A 26,664-nucleotide genomic window follows, 5' to 3' on the forward strand; every position below is an offset into this window, starting at 1 on the left:
CATTGCTACCTCGGAGATGCTGTGTCCCATTTCTCATGCGTTGACCATTACACCACGTTCAAAATCACTCAAATCTTGATAACCTGCCATTGTAGCAGCTAACCGATCTAACAATTGCGCCAAACACTCGTCGTCTTACATAGGCGTTGCCGACCGCAGCGTCATATCCTGCCTGTTTACATATCTCTGCATTTGAATATGCATGCCTATACCAGTTTCTTTGGCACTTCAGTGCATGAATTTTGATCTTCTACGTGTTGCTTTTCATTTTGATCACATGATGGTTGCTGTAATATCTTTCAGATGCTAAGATGTAACTGGTTTCCAGTACTTAACACTGTAACTGACTTCATTTTATGTAACTTATTTCATGTGAGGAAATTAATATTTTTGGAATAATATGTGCCATTTTCAACCAGTTTAGCAGCTATATACCTCCATCGGTCGACCCTCTTCAAAATGTTCTTATAACCTGCACCGCTTGCATAGTACAAGGAGTTGTACTTTCTCGCCTGTTCGATAAGTTGTTCTATTTGCTTGATTTCCACTGTGTGCACTGCACCAACGCCACCTAGAGACAAAGCCTCACAGCGTGCGAGGGTAAACAATATTGGCACGTTGGCAGGCCCTGCAAGAGGGACTGTTCACTTAAATTAATGTCTGCGTCTTGTGGCATAAATGTAATTTGTCATTTCAAATAACGTAAAATAAACGTAGTCGTAATTAAAATGTAGACTTTCACGGCCGGAAATGTCATGTCCATTATGATTATTCGGGCTGTTATGCCGTGGTCGGTTGATGAATTCTGTGTCAGTTCCCAATCTTTTATCCCCGTCTGTGGGAGACATCTTTAAGGGGGTCTGTACCTCGATGGAAGGTCCAGCACATCGCTGTCTCGCTACTGACCACGGCATAACAGCCCGGATAATCATAATGGACGTGGTCGCAATTTCCTTCACTGATGCCTGTTATATCTGCAAATCTCTTATTCGCATTATTGCTACTTTTTTGGGGTGCAACTTTGTAATTTTAACGGAGTCACACGGTAAATTGCTCCTTTTAATATTACAATTATATGATCAGGATAAAACATTAAAAACTTTTAATGGAAAACAAGCGAAGATGTGAATCACTAATTGTAAAATCTAGCAGGCGCATAGCGTGTTCATTTTCTGTTACTGGAAACACACATTCATCACTCTTTAAAATAATTGAGACATTCTGTTACATGTAATTTTCACACACGCACACATATAGACAGACAGACAGACAAAACAAAACCACACACAGACACACATACATACATACACAGAAAGAGAGGGGGTGGGAAGAAGCGCAATGTGATAAAAACAAAAATACAAAAGTCAATATTTATTTCATCACAAAATATGATTTCTAAAACACTGTTCTACATGTCAATAAAAAATTAAGTGCACTTTAGTTGCAATTTTTCATTCTTTAAAACAGATTTATATTTTCTTCTTAGTGGCGTCATTTCTTGTCTTAGTATAATTATTTAATACAATATTTACATAACAGAGGAGATGGAACACCTGATGGATTCAAGACTATGTGTGTTTCTACACTGAAATCCACTAAACAAATCAGGATTGCTATCTTCAGAAGCACACACCTTTGATTTGCCGGTTGCAGAAACAAAATCTCATGTTCTTTTATAGTTTTTTGAAAAGTTAAATAAACATAAGTTACACGTGCCACTACATCTTCTTTGGGATATGCCAAGCCTCTCGATCCTTTTCCATTATCAAATTATCATCCTGCTTTACTTCAAATGAAATGAGAAATACTTTGCAATACTCACAGTGAGTTTTTTTCAGCACATGGTGTGAGCAACATCGTGATATGTAGTGCAATAAAGACCAGGTGTCCTCTATTATCCCTTCAAAATCATTCTCATCTACTGCCACATTTAATAAATCTGGTACTGAGGTATCTTTCAACTCCTGGATATCAAAAGTTGTTTCAGAAACTCTGACACCTCAATAACCACATCTCAAACTACTTTAGACTGTACTACTAGGGAAAACATGCTCTGAGCCGTATTATTTAGCTCAGATTCAAAAACCTGTCTAAGAGAAATGTGGTAATTTCCCCCACTTATGTGGTGGTATTTACCATACCTATCTTCCAAACTGTTAGTCTGTACTTTTACAAGGAGTATATGTGGTCTGTTTTTGTCAAACAGCCAGTAGCTACTGAAATCAATTAAAGCAGCTGTTGTATGTTTTAGAGCAAAATGTGTCTCTTTAGAAAGTTTCCTGTTATCATTCAATCATACCACAAATCTAACCAAGACACAAAGCTCTTGAGAAAATTAAATATGTGATGGGAATTAGAAGTTACAGGTTCCTGGATAACATTTATGAGCCACTGCCTATTAAGTAATGTTTTGACATTCACAATACACAACCAAAGATTTATTATTTTTATAAACGATGCAGTGCTCTTCCATTTTTTAATTCCTTTCTTCAAGCCTGGTCTCTGCAAAGCAACAACTGTCATATCATTAGAGATACCAAGCACCAGTTTAATATTTTGCCTTTCAACTGATTTTGGAAACAGCGATTTTAAAGTTAGAGAATTTCCATATTGTAATAAATCATCTTTTCAATCATGTATAGCTGTTTTAGTGCTGTGACTGAATCAAAACTTCCCTCCACGCTCTAAATGAAATCAGGAAAACAAAGAATCTGCTCCTTTTCATCGAACCATCTGTTACGGATACACTTTAAAAGATGAACTGTACCCACAAAATAGTACAGTGGGCTAGCTACAGAAGTTTGTGCAGGGTGACAATACATCATCTTTACTTGCCGAAAAATAAAAGTTAGGTATGGCTTTTGTTTTAACCCAACCACCTCAAGTCCAGCTGCTTCTAATTTATGAATGAGAAAAGTTCATCAGCCTGAATTGTTTTAACTGGGATAATGTATGATACATCCTTGTAAAGTGAATCTAAACATTGTATCATAAAAATATAAGACTGGTTGCACCCAAGAGTTTGTCACTGTCGAAGGAACCAACTATAATATCCCCAACTTTGTAATCAAGCTGAGATTTCAAACGTATTTCATCAATTCAAATAAGAACTGTTTTATCCTGTGAGGCTGATGACCCAACTTTCAGTGAGATGTAACTCATAAGCTAATCACTTTGCTGTTCAATGACTGGACTAGTTAAAGGCTTACTACAAAGCCTGGACAGCTTATTTGGATTTGGCGTAGAAATAATGCCAGTGCTTCTGAGAAACGTATGTCAACTTGGGTTAATAGTATTTAATAACGGCCACATAATCAGAGAGTCAGCATAATATCTAACCTGAGATGAACTTTTGCATTTCAGAAATGAAACCTGTTCCTTTAAAAATATATTTTAGTTTCCCTTTTCGGCAACTTCTCTACTAAATTCTGCAAATTATCTTCAGTGAACGACAGAATATTATCAAGAGGGATCTCATCTTTACTACACACTAAATAAATTTCCTTAAGAGCATCACTCACCACTTGTGTGTTGCAGACTTTTTTGGAATATTTCATCTTCCAAACACATTTCAATTCCACATTATTAATAAACCAAATAAGAAATAAATCACTGTTTATAACAGAGCAGCTATCAACTCTCGGGGAAGGATTGTGGTTAATTAATAATAAGGACACACTGTCTAATTTATTAACTACGATCCAGTCACTATGCTTTCACAGTCACTTACTTTGTTTTTTAGCTGCTCTAAATTACAGAAAAAAGTCGCTTCTATCAACTTCTCCTGCGTTTCTACACTTTCTCGAATGGAAATGTGAAGGGCACTGTTTCTAATCGCCCCATATGACTTTCGGAGTCCTTCCGGGCGTATTGGACAAATATGAAAAGCGTCCCAGTTACTTTGAAGGTATAGCATAACATATAGCTTAACATCAAACGAGAAGAACTGTACAACCAGATTCCTCCTTACGACATTGTAATTTACAAATGTAGGCCTCTGCCTAACATTTGGTTCTTTAACCTCTCTTTCCTTAAGCGTCTACGATCCAATGGTGCTGTTAACAGTTTGCCAGTTATTGGGTCATACATACTTGTATTGCCCAATATATCTTCGTCGTTGACCTACAGCTCACAGACCTCAAAAAGAAGCGTACAGTTGATTGTTAAAGATGTTATGAAAACGTCCGTTAAGATGGGCAGGATTGTGTATTGCTTCCATTCGTAATACATTTCCGAATATATGCTATTATGCGTTACGATTTATGTAATGGTATTGTAGTAGCTAACAAACACAACGATACTTGCAACTGAATGTTTACTACGCACCCAATCTTGTCTGTGAACAGCCAAGATCCATTTCCATCTACACTCCTGGAAATTGAAATAAGAACACCGTGAATTCATAGTCCCAGGAAGGGGAAACTTTATTGACACATTCCTGGGGTCAGATACATCACATGATCACACTGACAGAACCACAGGCACATAGACACAGGCAACAGAGCATGCACAATGTCGGCACTAGTACAGTGTATATCCACCTTTCGCAGCAATGCAGGCTGCTATTCTCCCATGGAGACGATCGTAGAGATGCTGGATGTAGTCCTGTGGAACGGCTTGCCATGCCATTTCCACCTGGCGCCTCAGTTGGACCAGCGTTCGTGCTGGACGTGCAGACCGCGTGAGACGACGCTTCATCCAGTCCCAAACATGCTCAATGGGGGACAGATCCGGAGATCTTGCTGGCCAGGGTACTTGACTTACACCTTCTAGAGCACGTTGGGTGGCACGGGATACATGCGGACGTGCATTGTCCTGTTGGAACAGCAAGTTCCCTTGCCGGTCTAGGAATGGTAGAACGATGGGTTCGATGACGGTTTGGATGTACCGTGCACTATTCAGTGTCCCCTCGACGATCACCAGTGGTGTACGGCCAGTGTAGGAGATCGCTCCCCACACCATGATGCCGGGTGTTGGCCCTGTGTGCCTCGGTCGTATGCAGTCCTGATTCTGGCGCTCACCTGCACGTCGCCAAACACGCATACGACCATCATTGGCACCAAGGCAGAAGCGACTCTCATCGCTGAAGACGACACGTCTCCATTCGTCCCTCCATTCACGCCTGTCGCGACACCACTGGAGGCGGGCTGCACGATGTTGGGGCGTGAGCGGGAGACGGCCTAACGGTGTGCGGGACCGTAGCCCAGCTTCATGGAGACGGTTGCGAATGGTCCTCGCCGATACCCCAGGAGCAACAGTGTCCCTAATTTGCTGGGAAGTGGCGGTGCGGTCCCCTACGGCACTGCGTAGGATCCTACGGTCTTGGCGTGCATCCGTGCGTCGCTGCGGTCCGGTCCCAGGTCGACGGGCACGTGCACCTTCCGCCGACCACTGGCGACAACATCGATGTACTGTGGAGACCCCACGCCCCACGTGTTGAGCAATTCGGCGGTACGTCCACCCGGCCTCCCGCATGCCCACTATACGCCCTCGCTCAAAGTCCGTCAACTGCACATACGGTTCACGTCCACGCTGTCGCGGCATGCTACCAGTGTTAAAGACTGCGATGGAGCTCCGTATGCCACGGCAAACTGGCTGACACTGACGGCGGCGGTGCACAAATGCTGCGCAGCTAGCGCCATTCGACGGCCAACACTGCGGTTCCTGGTGTGTCCGCTGTGCCGTGCGTGTGATCATTGCTTGTACAGCCCTCTCGCAGTGTCCGGAGCAAGTATGGTGGGTCTGACACACCGGTGTCAATGTGTTCTTTTTTCCATTTCCAGGAGTGTATTTATCAGACGGAAAATAAAACACAGAAACCTTAGGCCCATTGCCTTTGTGATTTGGTACGCAACACCTCCGTGGCTTTCTAATCAGCGCTGTAGTTTATTTAGCACAATATAAAACGTAAACGTTCACTCGATCCGAAGCACAACGCAACATGTGATACTTGCAAAATTCTCAAACAGCTCGGTTGTTTATGACCCCTGCGCGTGACGTCATAGCCGCCTGAGACGTGCGCTATGAGGCTTTGCTTCTAGGTGGCGTTAACTGCACACTCACAGGTACGACAGACTTGCCTGCCACTGCTGATGACTCAGCCGCCGGTGTGAGAAGACGGCAGAAAATACGTCTGCGGCGATGGATCTGTGTTTTGGCACTCGCCGCGGCGGCAAGACCGCACTCTGTGTGACCGACCCCACGCAACAAGACGCGTTCCAACGACGCGGACTACCCGCCGCGGCTGCAGTTCGCAGACCGCGTTGTGTGTGGCTAGGCCTTCACCAGCAAGTGGCGTACGGCGAACTACGGCAGTATCTGCTGAATTACGAAGGTTAAACATTATGTATTACCTCGAAGGAAAAGGTATACAGGGTGTTTCAAAATGGACGTTATATATCTATGGAAACTCATATAAATCAATACATAGCACCCACAGAGGTGATAGTAGTGTACATTTGGAGGGAGATACATCACGTTTTGTGTAGCTTAGTTCGCTAGTGCCAAATTGAAATGTTGGCAGCGCCAGCGGCAGTTGCGATAAAGATGGCCGCCATTCTGGATCCGAGCGTGCTAGCTGTGTGTTTTGATTTGCAGAATGGAAATCGGCAACAAGTGTTCAGCCTAATTTCCGTACCAAATACGAAAAAGATCCTCCTAGTAAGCCTAAAACTTACCAGTGACATATATGTTTTGTAGAAACACGGTGCTAGGTAAGACATGGGAAGTCGTCAGGTCGTCCAAGCACATCTGATGACGTCGTTGAGCGAGTGAAACAAGGTTTTGTCAACAGTCCTACGAAATCAACCTAGTGTGCATGTCGCGGACTGCAAATCCCACATACGATTGTTTTGTGTATTGAGAAACCGTTTGCATTTGACACTGTTCGGACTGACGATCGTAAAAGCGATAAAAGACACTGATAAATTTGCTCGCAAGAACATCTGTGTGGATATGTTAGATTGACTACATGAGATGAACATTTCTTGAACGAAATCATCTGCTCTGATGGGTCGACTTTGTGGTTTGTACAATTAGATAACAATACGTTTGATTTTACGATTCCGAAGCATGCGTGACCAAATAGCACATATCAATTGTGGGCCGTTATCTGAAATAACCCTGGCAACGTATCCAACTTCACGTAGGAAATTTTTAACAAAGGCGTTGGATACAGAACGTCCAATGGTTTTGCGTAGAAGTGTGAAAGAAACAAATTTTGAACTAAGTTCAACAGCGACGAGAATGTACGGAAATCCATTCAATGTTTTAACAGGGGGCCCAGAAGATCAACAGAAGCTAATTCCTTTAATCTAGTAGGAATAATAGGAAACAATGGAGCACAATGGGAGATGGTAAATGGTTTGGCGTTTTGACAAACTTTACAAATAGACAAGACTCTCCTAATTCTCTTTTCATGTATTTAAAGTAACAAGTCGTCCGAAGAATATGATAACATTTTCGTGGACCAAAATAAGCACAACTGAAATGAATGTACCAGATATCGTCAGGAATAGAAAGTACTCATAGTTTTTCATCAACAGTGCAACGTTTGAAGAGTATGTTATTTATAAGCAGATAATAATGTCGATTCTGCATGTGTGTCTTTTCATGCCATTTACTTTTAATATCTTTCCAAATCAGATCCTAGTCTTGCTCATGAGCAATGCCCTTTGAAGTTGCAGCGACGAAGTTTTCAAAGGCTAATTTTTGAATGTAGAGAAAACTGAAATTTTTCCCAAGGTTAGCCTATGTGTTACTTTCCTCAAGGCCAGCAGATGCAACTGACAGAAAGTCCGCAGCAATGTTTTCCGTTCCAGGAATGTAAATTATTGCGAAGCGGAATTCTTGCAAAAATAATGCTCAGTGTTTCAAACTGTCAAGATTTAATTTTGAAGATATAAGCAGTTGTAACGTCTGATCATCACTATAAATTTTTACATGTTTGCCAGAAAGAAAGAAACGAATTTTGTCAAATGCCCAAACGACAGCTAAAGCTTCCACTTCTGTGACCGAATAATTTTTCTCAGATTTTGTTAGTGCATGGCTGGCAAAAAAGCGATGGTTTTCTGAACAGCAATGTCATTTTCTATAACTTCATGAAATAAATGGGCACCAAGACTAACTTTAGAAGAATCCGTGCTAAGACAGAAACGTTATGACAGATATGGGTGAGCTAAGATTGGTCCGTTAAGTAGCGCTTCTTTCAAAGAACAAAATTCCAACTGTGCCTGTTCGTCCCATATCCAAATAGCGTTTTTGCCAGTGAGAGACCAAAGCTTTGAAATTACTAGAATTTGCATATTCAGGAAACGACGGTAGAAATTCACCAGACCTAGGAAACTGCGAATTTGTCTTTTTCTGGATGGAACAGAATGCCCTCAGAAGAAATAACGTGACCAAAAAACTTCACCTTTGTCCTACCGAATTCAGATTTTTCTATGTTAACTGTAATTCCAGATTCAGCATAAATACGTAACAAACTGCTGAGGATACGATTACGTTGTTCCCAAGAGGCTTCTGCTATTAAAATATCGTCCACGTACGAGGTGGTGTGTCGTTTTAAGAACTCAGTTAGTAGGAATTTAACCCACAAATGAATGCTCCAGACGAAATAGTCAAACCAAAAGGAAGTTTGCGAAATTGATAACAAACGCCGAAACAAAGAAAAGCCGTATATTTTCTACATTCTGAATGAAGTTCAGTTTGATAAAAACTGTATCTGGGATCAACAGACGACAACACTGTTACGCCATTGAAATTTTGAAGAAGTTTTTACAACGTTTGCGGCATGTCTGTTTCAGGAATGATTGTGGTATTTATTTTTCTGGAATGTAAGACAAGCCTGACCGATCCGTTTTTCTTCTCAACAACACGTAATGGATTATTGTATGAGCTTATCGCTGGTTCAGTAAAGCCCTCGTCAAGCATAGATTGTATTTCCGTTCTAACACGGTCCCTATAATGTGCCGGAATTACGTATGATCTGACGAAAAATTTCGTATGCTCGCGAACACGAAGTATGTATTGAAATCGTTTAATTGTTCTTGTTTTGTGAGTCAAACTGTGGAATTTGCTTCTAAGATGTCAAAAAGATCTTGCCTATCAATGTCATTACAGTTCCTAATTGTCTGATTTTTTTTTCTGAATTAAAGCGTTAGTGTCTAATTCGTCGTCAATATCATCCCTGTCAGTATTTGCAAAGTGATTATTAGTGTCAAATTCCGTCGAAAGTTCCTAACTGTGATCTGATAAAAGGTAAAGCCGATTGATTTCCTCGTCATGGTTTGAAAGCCAATCCTCAAATTTCAAACCTATTGACTAACCTTCTTTCTCTAAAGATATTTCAGTGTTACGAAAGTTAAAATTGTTTTATACTCATTCGAAAACTCAACACCTAATATAATCTCCGTCAACAATAATGGAACAATAAGAAAATTAATAATAAATTTGTGGCTTTGACAAAAGAAATCTGTGTTGGTTTGTTAGTGTACATCTACCCTTTTTCAAAAAATTGCTCCTTGTAATTTAATATTGCGTAAAGGAAGTGTGAGGCAATCGTTCGGTTTATTACATTTACTGAAATGTGTTTCACTAATTACCAAAATAGGAGAACCGGAGTCAAGTACTGCCATAAATTTTAGGTCATTTGTTGTGATGTGAATTACAGGATATGCTGTATTGTTCTGTTTCACGTCATGTTCCTGGAGTAAAATGTCCCTAATTTCTTCCATTTTCACGTAACTGATAGTCATGGCACCTACGTCGTCACCTTCATAAGTGCGTTTTGTGGCTGCCTGCGGAGTGAGTCATTGCCTCTCTTTTTTTTCCCTCGTCGTTGTTGGGATTTGGAGGTCTAATTTCAACAATATCAGCTTGTCGAGAGGGCCCTGCCCAATTTGAATCACGCTACTTCTGATTAAATTCATATCTGTTGTAATAACTATAGCGTCTTTTTTGTTGATAAAGTGGTGGACAATTTACGAGTTGGATTGTTGCGTCTGACGTTAGTTTGTCTCCCTTGATAAAAATTATTCTCGGTCCCATGTTGTCTAATTCTACGGTTGTCTCTGTCATAGTCAGTAACACTGAAACGTGATCTTTCTCTGTAATTATTGTTATTGTCTTGAGCACTATGGGACTTAACATCTGATTCCCGGCGGGGTCAGGGATTTTCTCTGCCTCGTGATGACTGGGTGTTGTGTGCTGTCCTTAGGTTAGTGAGATTCAAATCGTTCTAAGTTCTAGGGGACTGATGACCATAGATGTTAAGTCCCATAGTGCTCAGAGCCATTTGAACCATTTTTGAACTTAACATCTGAGGTCATCAGTCCCCTAGAACTTAGAGCTACTTAAACCTAAGTACATCACACACATCCATGCCCGAGGCAGGATTCGAACCTATGACCGCAGCGGTCGCGCGTTTCCAAACTGAAGCGCCTAGAAACGCTCGGCCACTCCGGCCGGCAATTATTGTTATTCCTCCAATGGTTGCGTACGGGTGGTGTCTGGTTTGGTCACGATTTGCGTTATAACAATAGTCTTGTCGCCTCCGGCTACTATTTCTGTCATCCCGAAATTGTGATGAATGTGACCTGTAACTATTATTGTTCTCCTGTTTTCGCATCATACGATTGACCGTGTCGATTTCCAATTCTTACCAAAGTCCTTGAAAAGCTTGAATATTATCTGTACGACGTCCATCCAAAATAATATATCTAAAGTGTTCAGGCAATTTAATGAAGCAAATGCGAATAAGTTTCGAGGGGCTGTACGGGTTAGACAAAAACTGATCCTTGTGTAACATATCTTAAAAATATTTTACAGGGCTGGAAAATTCAGACTGTTCGAAATGTTTCGTCATTTTAATATGGTGTTCTACTCGATCTTGAGTAGCTTGACACCAATATGCAGAAAGGAAGGCATGATAAAAATCTCCTTCATTGTGACAGTCGCGAATAACCGATAGCATTCTTATAGCTGGTTCATTTCCTTAGTAGCCACACATAAATTCTAATCTACGCTCTAATGACCAATTAGGAGGGAAACAATGAAAAATTGATGAAGCCAAGCTTGTGGATGTACGTCATTACTAAATTTCTTGAATGTTTTAAAATTACGCGTTGTGATGAAGAGCTTAAAGTCATCGTGTCGGCGAGTCACAAATCGGTCATTGTTACGTCGTGTCGGCGGTTCCATCTCAAGGCTCGGTGCATCCCGCCGATTCCTTTCAAAATCTCCGAAATACCATGTTTTATTACTCTGAGATCTTTCGGTATTTTTAAGTCCATCTTCCCGTGTCGGAGCGCGAGTATCCTCTGAAATACGGAATTCTTTCTTCGTCTGAGCCAACTGACCTTGTACTTCTTGCATTTCCCTTTTGTGTTGCCTATTGATTTGTTTCTGACGCTGTTTAAATTTCGTAATTTCCTCTTACACCACTACGTCAGTAAAGGCTACCGGTCTTGTGTCATTCAAATCATCATCTACCTTCGCAGTTTAATTTGTTAACTGATCGGAAAGTTCGGCGACTTATTCCGATAATGTATTGGTTTTATCCGTGTGTTTTTCCGAACAAAGGTTTATAGTGTCCAGTTGTATTGTAATCATATCTACTGCGTCCTTTAAGCTTTCCTGATTTTTTACAAGTTGGGCGACCGTATCGGTAGATGCAACAGAGTGAATTTTAGCCCACAAGGTGTCGTGAATTTTGTGTACAGTGGGCTGCAGATTGTTTATTGCTGCTCCATGGTTCTGTAATATGTCTTCATGCAGCGAAAACCTAAGCTGAAAATGCTCGCAAATTTGCGTTTTTACATCTTCGGAAATGTTTTGATATTTCGATTCAATTTTGTGTATCTCAGTGGTTAAATCTTTACGTGTTTGTTCAAGTGTTTGTTCAATTGTGTCTTACTTTTGAAGTTGTTGCTGTGTTTGTTTCCGATTTTGTTCCATTTGTTGCTGTGTTTTGTTATTTCGCATTCCTGTGGTGAACTGTTAGCGACCAGCCGATCGACAATAGTTCACTGTTCACTGATTGTTTCAATTTCATTCCCGTTCTTTACTGTCTGGTCCATGTCCCTATGCACTATTACCAAATTATTGTCTTGACCACCCGTCAGTTCATTATTAGGCGGTGCTAACAAGTTACGCTCGTCGTCACTGCCATTTCCCAGTTTGTTTTGTAGTCTAGTGTTACGCTTTTCACTCGGCATGATTATCACGCTGTTTTACATAGTAGCACACAAAAAACGATTTGAAATGCAAAAATTGGAAGAAACGCTAAAATAGCACTGAATATAATCAATATTTCATTAGTTGCAAAAGCGATGCGAGATACTTAGTGCCAATCCAAATGCATACCAGAACTACTTTTCTCTTGAAAATTCAGTGCAACAATAAGAAACGTGCCAATCCAAATGCATACCAGAACTACTTTTCTCTTGAAAATTCAGTGCAACAACAAGAAACTCCAACTACCCAAACGAAATTGGTTCAAATGGCTCTGAGCACTATGGGACTTAATATCTGAGGTCATCAGTCCCCTAGAACTTAGAACTACTTAAACCTAACTAACCTGAGGACATCACACACAGCCATGCCCGAGGCAGGATTCGAACCTGCGACCGTAGCAGTCGCGCGGTTCCAGATGTAGTGGCTAGAACCACTCGGCCACCCCGGCCGGCAGACAATAACTAATTTCTAATCATGTGCTAATTATTCAAACTACAAGAAAATCAGAAGATTCCTGTTAAGTATCCTCAGCTAAGGGTCGACAGGTGAAACTACCTCTTTTATTTTTTATTTTTTTAAACACTGACCTACAGAATTTTCCCTGACAAAGACAACTCAGACTCAACCTATTCATTTATTACCCGCAATATTCAAGCCCAACACAATCTGACTGCTATAGAGTGACAGCCTTGCTTCAAATAATTAACACAAAACAATGGACCTGAACTGCAAGGAATCCTAACAAAAACTCATACTTTTTCATAAGTTATTTACCTCACAGAAAATCTTCATAACACGAACTACAGCAATTACAGCAAGCAGCTAAATAAACGGATTCTAACTACTATAGAATCTAACTACTAGGACGCATATGGTTCGCAAAAGAAAGATTTTGTTGAAGAGCTAACAACGTATTTAGAAGATTTTACCTTATTCATGTGCAACCAGTTCCAAAAATTATATAGTTGTCAGTAATTCCACTACCCAAACGTGACGAACTACATCTATCCTCATTTCACAATGCATGTCCTACCAGCACTGAGTCTCCACTTAGACACCATGTCCAAAACCTTCTCTGTCCGCTCGCTAACTGCTGGTCCGTCCAACCTCAGAATCTCTTGCCGAGGGCAAAGACCACTGGCGGCGATATTAATGCAGTCCATAGCGCTGGCAACATGCAACTAGGCTACTTACAAAGTGTGAAATCATCAACATGAGGACTAACAGGAATCCGCTTAAAAGGCAGTAAATTCAACTAGGCACTTGTGGATTACGGTTGCAATGGATTTCGAAAGGTTACACAGGCAAAGTTGTCGGCAAAGCAAACCAAATTCTGCCACTTACTGGCAGAACATTTAGAAAATGCGGCAGTTCTACTAAAGAGGCTGCTTACATCACGTTTGTCCCCCCTTTTCCGGAGAAGTGCCTTGCTGTGTGGGATCTGCACTAGGTGGGATTGATATGGGACACTGAGAAACTTCCAAGAAAGGGAACTCGTTTTGTATTATCACGAAATAGGGGACAGTGTACCACAAGTATGATAGGTGAATTAAGGCGGCAGTCACTAAAACAAAGGAGTTTTCCTTTGCTCCAGGAGCTTCTCGTGAAATTTCCATTACCAACTATTCCTCCCACTGAGAAAATATTTTGTCAGTGCCCGCCTACATAGTGAGAAATGATCACTGTAATAAAATTTGCGAAAGAAGAGCTCGCACGGAAGGACTCTGTTCGGTAGTGAAACGGTAAAGAAATAGCTTAATGGTAATTCGATGAACCCTCTGTCAGGCACTTCACTGTGAACTGCAGAGTAATCGGGAAGACGAGGATGTAAATGTGAAGTACAAAGATGCACATGAATGCACGTACTGCTAGTTTAAGCATATTCTGAGGTGAAAACATGCTTGCTCCTTGTTTGTAGACTAGGAAACGTAAATCATTTTTTTTTACAATTTGCTTTCTTCATGTTGTGCCCTTGCTCCGAAGGCAAAGTATAGGGTGTTTCAAGAAGTACTTTACAACTTTAAAAATTCATATTAATTTTGTTGAAAGAAGATGCAGAACTGGCATTAGTGTTATTTTCTAGCGAAACACATCACGTTTTTTTACCTTAAACTAACGACGTTGCAAGTGGCTTCCATGGTTATCCTGCGCACATCCCATCGGAAGTCAATTTCTTCCAAACTAGCTGCTGCTGTAACTTGTTCAATGGCGGCGTAAATTCTTGCTCTACGTTCAGGTAGCCGGCACAGGAGGTACAAACACGATACCCTGGATGAATAACCCATAAAAGAAATCGAGTGGTGTCAGGTCTGGGGAACGTGGAGGCCATGCCATTGGCGCATCACGGCCAATCCATTGACCTGGAAAGCGGTCACTGAGAAATCCCGGATGTCGGCCAAGTAGTACGGTGGTGCATCATATTTGAAATAAATATTTCGTTCTTGCTCATCCTCATCGATCTATGGTATAAACAACTGTTGTAACATATCCACGTACACTATCCTGTTTGTAGTTCTCTCAAGGAAAAAACGGACCGTACACTTTGTTCTTACTCAGTGCACAAAAAACGTTCAGTTTAGGGTTATCGCGAACATGATGCAATGTTTGATGTGGATTTTCACTGCCCCAAATCCTACATTTAGGTTTTAACCCTGGCACTTAAGTGAAAAGTCAAATCGTTAGAAAATATGATTCTCTCCAAGAAATATCCATTCTCACGTAATCGATTTTACATATCCGCACAGGAGATTTGCTAGCAATTTTATCAGTGTCTTTTATTGCTTGTACGATAGTCAATCTGTACGGTTTCAAATGCAAACGATTTCTCAGCAAATGCCTGTCGTATGTGGGATTTGCAGTTCGCGAGATGCACATTGGGCCTATTTCGTAAGGGCTGTTGACAAAACATTAGTCTCACTCGCTCAACGACGTCGTCAGATATGTTTGGACGACCTGATGATTTCCCATGTCTTACCGAGCACCCTGTTTCTACTAAAACATTTATGCCATTAGTAAGTTGTAGGCCGATAAGAGGATCTTTAGCATATTTGGTACGGAAATTACGTTGAACTGTTGTCGCCGACTTCGATTCTTCAATCCAAAACACACAGCTAGCACCCACAGGTGCACTGAAGGCAGCCATCTTTAACACAACTGCCGCTACCGCTCCTTACGGTGTGATTCTGCACTAGCGAACTACGCGGGACATATTTCCCCACCAATTGACACTACAATCACATATGTAGGTATTATGAATTAATTTATATGGATTTTCAAAGTTGTAAAGTCGTAACCACATGGTCACTGAGAATTTTGGAATAAACATTATGGTTGACGTTCACGGTAATCTAAACGAGTGGACACAAGCCACACAGTGCGAGTTAAACGCCTCATTGCGCTGCCGGTACACTCGACACAACGCATCATTTAGAAAGACCAGAAATCACAACTTGTCGGACTGTACTAGCGTCCTTCAGTGAGGTAGTGTCAAGTTCCCTTGCTGTTCAAGACGTGTAGCTTTAATTGTCGCTGTGAGCAATGGCCTTCTGTGGTGTACCAGATTCGGAAAATAAATCGCATTCAGATCCCTTCACAATGTTCTTTTAGAAACCGATTGAGATGGATCTCCATTCACTGGCAAGTCAGTTCTTGCCAGATTCGAAATGGATTGTAAGTGACAAGATGTGACAGCTGTCTCCAGACGCTGTGCCCCGTTAGAATCCTTTTTACGATCAATGAATGTTCTTACGCCGTGTCACAAAGCTGCGAGTGCTACACCATTACGTGTATCCGCTTTGGACAGTACCTGTTTATAAACCAACAAGTCGGGCGACCCCATTCTCTGTGTGGCTGAAGACACGTCTAAACACGACAGCTCTACTCTGCCACTCTGGCACGTCTCTACATCCGCCCACCACACTGCTGATTTCATTCAACCGTGTGGACCGAGCACACAACCTGACATCAAAGGCGGAGATCGAGATGATCACCTGATACGTTGTGCACCACCTACAGTGCTCCAGAGTTCCTTTACGTAGGTACTTAAAATTTGGTCTCGGTGAGCTTCTACTTGTATTACTTGCATTGTGAAATGCCTTTTAAGTTTAAAGTGGATTACTTAAGCTTTCCAGAATATCAATCTTAACAACAGTCTACTAACGACTCAGTACGCCATCCCACATATTATAATGCGGAGTACACTTCGCTAAAGAGGGGAGAGTTATCCTCTAAAACGTAAAAATTAACTGCGAAATCTTTCAACAAAACGATCGTCAGACCCTGCGGCACGTACGGTTTTCCACATGTAACTTCATAATTGAAGTGGTTCTCACATTCTTCTAAACAAAAACATAAAGACTGTCTGTAGGACATATTGTTCGGTGAATCCGAATCACAGGTGTATTGGCCGGCTCGCCCGAACTCGGCAGCTGCTGCTGTAAATCGGAACATTGGAATCCGGCAACTCTTCGCACAGCCCTTCCTGAGCGGCCTCGGCAGCTCCTACCTGCTTGTGGCAGACCAGCCTGCACAAACTAGGAAAACTCTTCCATATCTGAACGGAGTAAGTGCACGACGTCTGCCACTATTTACGTTTCTAAGGGCTATTTTTAATACTGGTTAAATGAACAAGATATAAAAGATACAAACTATACATAAACACATTGTTTCATTAAATATTCCATATCAAAAAATATTTCCTGAAAACAACAGCAGTTCTTCCATGTCATGTTCTGCTCACGCCAGCTGTGTAAGAAACGCACTTAAGAAATTTTAATTAGCCAGTTTCACCGTTTTTGAGTAAATCTAATTTCTGTTGTGGGAAAGCTTACCTATTCCTGTTTTTTCAGTCCGTTTTGATGATTTGGACTTTTTTGCAATGTTAATTCTTATGTATGTATCAGTTTGCTCATGTTTCAGACTTTTCTCGGACTGGAACGTGTTCGGGTGGGGATATTCACAAGAAACATCGAAACTTAAGTGAAACTTTGACAAGCTTCAGACGTTTTCTACAAGGAAGCCCGATCTGCTGTCCAAACGTCATGCGGAAGTAGTGCGTCTTCTGAGTCATGAATGTAATTTTCTATTACATAATCGGCAGATCTCGTCAGGTTTTGGTCCTGCAGCTGTATGTTAAACAGGTTAGCAAAGACATCAGGAACATGCTGTGGATTTAAATATCTATGCTCCAAGACGTAATGCAGCCACTGGCCTTTTCCACTGTTCTGGCCTTTGCACACAGAAGCCAAACAAAGTGTTCGCATTTTAACCTCGTGAAATATGTACCAAAAAGACAATATTTGTGGAAACTTAAAAGGCAAAAGGTTTTTATGGTCCGTGACTTAAGCAATGTACGCAACGCTTGGTAGCGTGAATAATGTATAATCTAATTTTAGGAATAACTGTATTAAGAAAAAGGTAAATAATATTCTACTCTAATTATGGCAGTTTATCGTTCAACAGTAATGAGGTTTTCTTAAAATAACAATTACAGTTGTGCTTATCAAGTTGGAGCCAGGTGAAACTGACAATCGGTGACCGGAGTGGCCGAGCGGTTCTAGGCGCTTCAGTCTGTAGCCGCGCGACCGCTACGGTCGCAGGTTCGAATCCTGCCTCGGGCATGGATGTGTGTGATGTCCTTAGGTTAGTCAGGTTTAAGCAGATCTAAGTTCTAGGGGACTGATGACCTCAGCTGTTAAGTACTATAGTGCGCAGAGCCATTTTTTTTTCAGCTCACAATCAGTAATCTTGACTGACTCGAAGGCAACCTTGAGACTCTCATGGACGGACTTTTCGTAGTCATTTGCTATTGTTTTCTGGAACACACCGTGTAATTTGCAAATATGTTCCCTTCATCTTATTTTTTTATGAGACTGAACTCTAACTATATGTAAGAAACTCCACAGTAACTGCAGATCGTGAAGGAAAGAGAAAGTGCTTCACTGCATACACGAAAGTACCATCCTTTAATAAAGTCTCCTTTTGACAGAGGTAACGTAGACTGCAATCTGTTGCAAAAATATCATGACCATTTTGCATATCATTATTAGAGATGAATGGCTCGCATTTCGTAGTTGTCATCTCCTTCAGCGATTAAAAGCACTCCGTATTCAGACCACAAGTGTCCCGTTGGGGCCATCCGAACGCCGTGCCAACCTCAGCTGAGGATGCGGTTAGGAGGGGCGTGCGGTCAGCACACCGCTCTTCCGGTCGTTATGATGGATTTCTGTGACCAGAGCTGCTACTATTCGGTCGCGTGGCTCCTCAGTTGGTACCACGAGGCTGAGTGCACCCTGAAAAATGGCAACACCGCATGGCGGCCCAGATGGGCACCCATCCAAGTGCCTGCCACGCCCGGCAGCGCTTAACTTCGGTTATCTCACGGGAACCGGTGTACCCATTGCGGTAAGGCCGTTGCCCTTTCAGGGATAAGGTGCCCCGAATTTCCATCACGGATTTTGGCATTTTCGGCATACTCTTCAAACGAGCGTGAGTTATACTGTTGCGAATATAACTTACAACCTTCAACATTAATGTGTTCGCGACTGTCGGAATGTCATCACATTCTTTGCGTATGAGGTTCGATGATTTTTCATACAAAGCTTCGGCTTTTGTTGTCACAGAATTCAAACACATTCTCCTGTTCAACAAGTATTCTGGAAGGTGATGTGTCGTCTTGAGTGTCTCCCAAACGTGAAAATAGGATTTAGCTTCCTGTTGGAAATAATTCAACGGAACACTGTGAATTTAAGCCACAGCATCTGCATCCTCGTTTTTCAGTTCCTACAACTCATCTGTAATGTTTGAATTTACGACCTCCGCAGGTTAGGCGTATAATAACGCAGCCGGCCGGAGTGGCCGTGCGGTTCTAGGCGCTCCAGTCTGGAGCCGAGCGACCGTTACGGTCGCAGGTCCGAATCCTGCCTCGGGCATGGATGTGTGTGATGTCCTTAGGTTAGTTAAGTTTAATTAGTTCTAAGTTCTAGGCGACTGATGACCTCAGTAGTTAAGTCGCATAGTGCTCAGAGCCATTTATGATAACGCGATCACCAAACATAGGTTGCAAAACGTGGCTTTTTGCCACATTTTTGCTTCGATGGCTAACTTTAACTACACAACGAAATGCTATGTGACTCCGCAAAAATGTTGGCGAGCAGATTTCGTTCACAGGGCTGACGAGTTCGGATAGTACCAGGAAAATCGCCCCACTTGGCTTATACCTAGGGTCGGGCCGTCGTGCAACCTGCGCACAGAGTTGCCGAGTTCGTGTGCGAGATTAACTGACCTTTGCACAGTAGCCTTCTAGTGTCAATTAAAAGTTGCCCTGTTCGACTACGCCCGCACTGACACCGCCACCTTGCCGTTCGGTCTGGAAGTTAGGGCGACCTCTCCGCCGCCGCTGTGGAGCCGTCCCTCAGTTCCCGGACAGACGTCACTGCCCCACCAGCGGCAGACGGGGCGCCGCTGTAATTGGGCCGCGACGGACGCGCCGGCCGAGCCCCGCGGACGGCGGGCTGTAACTCAGAGCGCTAATCGAAGCGCGGACCCCTGGGCCGCTATCGGCAGACCGCTGGCCGTCGCGCGCCCGCCATTGATCACGCGCCGCCAGCCGCTGGACACCATTTAGCTGCCGCGCCAATCACGGCTGCCTGCGACCGACCGCGCGAGCACGCGCTGCCTCCTGGGAAATATAATCTCCCTCTAGCTGCTTTTGCGTGTTCTGTCCCACTGTCCGTATGCACTTGCTGAAACAAGAAATACTACTCAGTGAACCATTTACACCACACATCTGAGTGCTGTTCCTATGTTCTCCATTTTATTCACAGTATCCCTTTTAGATTACCCCCTCCCCCATTTATGAAAGATTACATTAATGGGGGTAGGACGTCAAACGGGCAGACTTGGAGGAGGAGAGGCATCACAGGACATTTTAATTTCCAGTGTCTATACTTTTACAAATAAATTCATAAAACTTTGTCAGCATCACCAGGAAGGATTCAGGATTTACACTCATTTGCAGTGAAAGTTCGAAAACATAACAAAATAATTTTTTTTACGTGTGAAATTTCATCATTTCTTCACTTACTAATGGCTGCATTTGTTGCTATAGGTACACTTTTCTTCGTAATTTAGATAGATTCTTCGATGAATTTTGCACAGCATACATACCATACTTACAGTTGTTTGAAACTCTATAATTTATTTAATTGATGAAAAACGAATGAGCTGTTGTATTTTAAACTTCATGTTTAGATTAAACACAAATTCTGTAGTTAATTACCTCAATTTTTACCACACTTTTTAATAGATCTGGAAAATTCTATAGTTTCATACACCTTTAAGTATGGTTCGTATGCTTTGCAAAATTCATCCAACCATCTCTCTTACTTATGAACAAAAGTGTACCTATAGCAACAAATGCTGCCATTAGTAAGTGAATAAAATTATGAAATTTCACATATAAAAAAAATTACTTCGTTATGTTTTCGAACTTGCACTGCTATGAGTGTGAATTCTGAATCCTTCCTGGTCATGGTGACAAAGTTTTATGAATGTATTTGTAGAAGTATAAACAGTGCAAATTAAAATGTCCTGTGGTGCCTCTCCTACTCCAAGTCGGCCCGTTTGACGTCCAACCCCCCCCCCCCCCCCCCCCCTCCCCTTAAAGGACATTTTACTTTACTACACCAAGTCAAATCCAAAGATTTTTTATTTACACACATCAAAAAAGTTTTGCACCACTTCGGTTCTGAGAGTTCTGGAACCTGTACAGAAAATTTGAATAGAGGTCAACATAAACAACATTTTAGCCATTTTTATTGCTCATGAAATCCACACAGTGCATGTCGTACCACCACACAGCGAGACCTTCAGAGGTGGTGGTGCAGATTACTGTACACACCAGTAGCTCAATACCCAGCAGCACGTCCTCTTGCATTGATGCATGCCTGTATTCGTCGTAGCATACTATCCACAAGTTCATTAAGGTACTGTTGGTCTAGATTGTCCAACTCTTCAACGGCGATTCGGCTTAGAACCTTAGAATGATTGGTGGGTCACGTCGTTCATAAACAGCTGTTTTCAGTCTACGCAAGGCATGTTAGAGAGGGTTCATGTCTGGAGAACAAGCTGGCCACTCTAGTAGAGCGATGTCGTTATCCTGAAGGAAGTCGTTCACAAGATGTGCACCATGGGGGCGTGAATTTTCGTCCATGAAGACGAATGCAAAAAAAAAAAAATGTGTTCAAATGTGTGTGAAATCTTATGGGACTTAACTGCTGAGGTCTTCAGTCCCTAAGCTTACACACTACTTAATATAAACTATCCTAAGGAGAAACGCACACACACATGCCCGAGGGAGGACTCGAACCTCCGCCGTGACCAGCCACACAGTCCATGATTGCAGCGCCTCAGACCGCTCGGATAATCCCGCGCGGAGAGACGAATGGCTCACCAATATGCCACAGACATGGTTGCACTATCGGTCGGAGAACGGCATTCACATATCGTAGAGCCGTTACGGCGCCTTCCATGACCAACAGCGGCGTACGTCGGCCCCACATAAGACCACTCCATAACAGCAGAGAACCTATACCTTGCTGCACTCGCTGGACAGTGTAAGGCGGTCAGCCTGACCAGGCTGTCTCGAAACACGTCTCCGACTATTGTCTGGCTGAATGCATGTGCGACACTCATCGGTGAAGAGAACGTGATGCCAATCTTGAGTGGTCCATTCGGAATGTTGTCGGGCCCATCTGTACCGCGCTGCATGGTGTCGTGGTTGCAAAGAGGGACCTCGTCATGGACTTCGGGAGTGAAGTTACGCATCATACAGCGTAGTGCCCACAATTTGAGTCGTAACACGACGTCCTGCGGCTACACGAAAAGCATTATTCAACATTGTGGCGTTGCTGTCACCGTTCCTCCGAGCCATAATCCGTAGTTATCTGTGATCCACTGCAGTCGCAGCCCTTCGGCGGCCTGAGCGAGGCATGTCAATGACAGTTCCTGTCTCTTTGTATCTCCTCCATGTCCGAACAACATCGCTTCGAGACATCTGGACTCCTACCTTTTGAGAGCTCTTGCCGGCACAAAGTAACAATGCGGAAGCCATCGAAACGCGGTATTGACCAACTGGGCACGTTTGAACTACAGACAACACGAGCCGTGCACCTTCTTCCTCGTGGAATGACTGGAACTGCGTCTGTAGGACCCCCTCCGTCTAATAGGTGCTGCTCGCGCATCGTTATTTATATTTTTGGGCGGGTTTAGTGACAACTCTGAACAATCAAAGGGGCTGTGTCTGTGATACAATATTCACAGTCAACGTCTATCTTCAGATGTCCTGGGAACTGGGATAAGACAAAACTTTTTTGATGTGTCTATTTGTAGCATTGTGGTGTCACCGCCAGACACCACACTTGCTAGGTGGTAGCTTAAATCGGCCGCGGTCCATTTAGTACATGTCGGACCCGCGTGTCGCCACTGTGTGATCGCAGACCGAGCGCCACCACAAGGCAGGTCTCGAGATACGGACGAGCACTCGCCCCAGTTGTACGACGACTTTGCTAGCGACTATACGGACGAAGCCTTCCTCTCATTTGCCGAGAGACAGTTAGAATAGCCTTCAGCTAAGTCCATGGCTACGACCTAGCAAGGCGCCATTAGCCTTACATAGTTTGAGAGTTATCGTATGAAATCTCTCATCAAAAACGTTGTAAACCAACAAAGAATTAAAGTTAAGTATTCGAGGAGATGCATACTTTTCTTATTAACAGTCAATAATTATCCTGTTCCAGAATTCACGCCAGTCGGCGTGTGTGTACGCGTGCCTTTCTTTCGGCTACCCGTCACTGTGGACTGGCTGCCTTAGCAGTCCACATCATTGGCGACGAGGATGGGATCCGAACCCACGCGTGCAAAGCACATTGGATTAGCAACAAAACGCAAAACGGTAGCAAGGACAGGGTCAGTAGCTGTGGCTGTAGCTACACGACGAAAATCAATCGGAAACGATTCTACCACTTCATCGGTTTCCGCAACAATGAACATGCAAGCAAGTTCGGAAGAATCGAATGCTTTATCCTCAGCAACAGGCAAACGGGACAACGCATCGGCGTTTCCGTGCTTAGCAGTGGACCGATACAAGATATCGTAGCGGTACTGCGAGAGGAAAATAGACCAGCGAATGAATTTCTGCGCTGTACGCGGAGGTACAGGATTGTTCGGATGAAAAAGCGATGTCAAAGGTTTGTGGTCTGTGATGATTGTAAAGTGACGACCATACAAGAAATCATGGAACTTAGTAACACCAAACACGAGCGCCAAAGCTTCTTTCTCTATCTGTGAATAATGTCTTTGCGCAGATGAGAGCAATTTGGACGCAAAGGCAATAGGGCGATCATGCGAGCCAACTTTGTGCGCAAGCACAGCACCGAATCCGAATTCCGATGCATCTACCATCAACAAAAGGGGTTTCTGGGGATCGAATGGCGTAAGGCAAGTATTTGAAAGCAACTCCGATTTCAACTGGCGAAAGGCGCGTTCGCATTCCGTCGTCCAGACGAACGGAACAAGCATGATAAGTATTGGTGGCACATATTGCATAAGGTCAGGGCAAAATGCATTCTTGTACTTAAAACATGTATATCTCCAAAATTTTATAGCTGAAATAGTAAAACTTGTGACTTTAATTGCGAATACCATGACTGTTACTGACATTAAATGAAACAACAACTTTACTGTTACCAGTCACTGTTGATTTATCTCCACGACGCGTTTCAAGAGTTTATATCTCCATCATCAAGTGGATTTACATTTTTTAGTATAACATGTGTCTGTGTGTTGCGTTACGATTTTATGGAGAAACTTGTGGCACTGTCTAGTGAGAGAAACAGAACACTATTTTAAAACATGGTTTTGGGTTTCAGTTGTCATAAACTAAACACACAACACACAGACACATGTCATACTAACAAATGTAAATCCAACTGACGATTAATGTTTAAACCCTCTGAAACGCGTTGTAAAGATTAATAAACAGTGACTGGTAACAGTAAACTGGTTGTTTCATTTAAGCTTCAGACTGTTATGTACAACATAATGCTTGGTGTTCTGTGCAATTTTTGTTGAAAATATGCATCGAGATACATTTTATAAGCATTTGAATTTTTAATTACCATCGTTTCTACGCACATGAAAAACAGCTTTCCATCATCCCGGTTCCGAGAACTGAAGACAGACGCTGACTGTGGATATTCTATCACAGACACAGTCCCTTTGACTGTTCAGAGATATCACTAAACCCGCCCAAAGATGTAAACAACCGTGCATGAGCAGCATCTATTACATGGAGGGCCTCCGACAGCCGATCAGTTTCAGACATTCCACAAGGAAGGAGGTACATGGCTCGTGTTGTCTGTAGTTCAACCATGCCTAGACGGTCAATACCGAGGTTCGATGGCGTCCGCCTTGTTACTTTGTGCCAGCAAGAGTTCTCAACATAGGAAGTGTCCAGCCGTCTCTGAGTGAACCAGAGTGGGGATACAGAGAGACAGGAACTGTCGATATCACGCCTCGCTCACGCCGCCCAAAGGCTACGACTGCAGTGGATGACCGCTACCTGCGGATTATGGCTCGGAGAAACCCTGGCAGCAATGTCACTGTTGTGTTGGCAGAAGAGCCAACACCGTGTTACGAATGGAGGCCGAAATGCACACGTTTTAGCTCACGCAGGTTGGTGTGAGGAGGGAAGGACTATGCTGACGTGAGGTCTGGAACATGACAAGGAATTAGAATACAGAAAAGCGGACCTAATTAGGTTGATAATTAACATTAATCCATTAATGACGAACGTCGCTCTTGACGGTACATTCTTGAAGATGAATATGGCGCCTTGCTAGGTCGTAGCATATGACGTAGCTGAAGGCTACGCTAAACTGTCGTCTCTGCAAATGAGAGTGTATGTAGTCAGTGAACCATCGCTAGAAAGTCAACTGTACAAATGGGGCAAGTGCTAGGGAGTCTCTCTCGACTAGACCTGCCATGTGGCGGCGCTCGGTCTGCAATCACTGATAGTGGCGACACGCGGATCCGTCGCGGATCCGGCGTATACTAACGGACCGCGGCCGATTTAATGGCTACCACCTAGCAAGTGTGGTGTCTGGCGGTGACACCACAGTCACCATGTGAAATAATGCTTTTCGTGCAGCCACAGGACATCGTATGACGTCTAAAACTGTGCGCAATAGGCTGCGTAATGAGCAACTTCACTCCCGACGTCCATGGCGAGACCCGTTGCATGGGGGCTTAATTAATTATGATTGAAAATATTTTTATTTTTTATTTTTCGTAGCTGTATGTCCGATTACGCTGTTTCGTAATCCGTTGGCCCTGACTAGTATTATTACGCTATCTGACTGCAAAGAACAACAACAAAGAATGAAATGAAAATTTTCGTTAACACAATTAATTAATTAAGTCCCCAGCAACTATGAAACCTACGAAACCAAAGCACAAATGTAATTGTTCTGTGTGTGGGAGTGTGACTCAACGTACACATCTGGCACGGTTCTTCTTCAACAAGACAAGAAATTTCAAATACCATTTATACTGACGTGATAAAAGAAAATTACAAATACTATAATTGCGTAAGGAAAGCAGAATTAAACTGTAATACAAGAACACATGCCAGATGCTTTGTTGACTGAACCTGTAATGACACATTATTTAGGACACTGGAATAAAAAGAAACGGAATTAGTTACCTCATTTATATTGATGAAAATCACTCTAATCCTTACAATGTATATCTACACCGACTCTCTACTACCACATTTCAACAAGACTCTTCAGTATCACATCTCGGCAAGCACTGCCTATTAGCACATCTCAACAAACACTCTCTGCTACAACATCTCAGCACAGACTACCCCGAGTCCTCGACAGGCACTGACTACCACGAGCTCTCGACAAGCACTGTGGAGGCGGCAGAATAATACTCTTTGGCGCAATCTCTGGCGCAGTGGCTCAGTGTAGCCACCTTTCATATGCCCCTCCTCCACAGGCCAGAATTTGATGGTATTTTTGCCAGCATTGGTGGTGAAAATACCACCAAATTCGTCCACAAAAATACAGACAAAATAAAAGATAATATTAATACCTAAATATCACATAATTAGTTAAAATTTTGGCTTTGCACTGACCTTTCAGTAACCTAATATATGAAATACAGTAAGCAATACAACTTCTTTTCATACATGTGACTTTGCATAGGAGTTCACACAATACACAAAAAATCAGTTTATACAAATGTTCACATAAAATGCTTTCAATGATTAATTTATACAAAAAAAGACACCAACAGGTGACATCTTTTCAGTAGAAGCAGTCCATCAGTGGCACCCAGTAAAGTTTAGCAGGTACACCCAGCAAC

Source organism: Schistocerca americana, chromosome 5 (genome assembly GCF_021461395.2).
Source record: "Schistocerca americana isolate TAMUIC-IGC-003095 chromosome 5, iqSchAmer2.1, whole genome shotgun sequence".
Classification (NCBI taxonomy): Eukaryota; Metazoa; Arthropoda; class Insecta; order Orthoptera; family Acrididae; genus Schistocerca; species Schistocerca americana.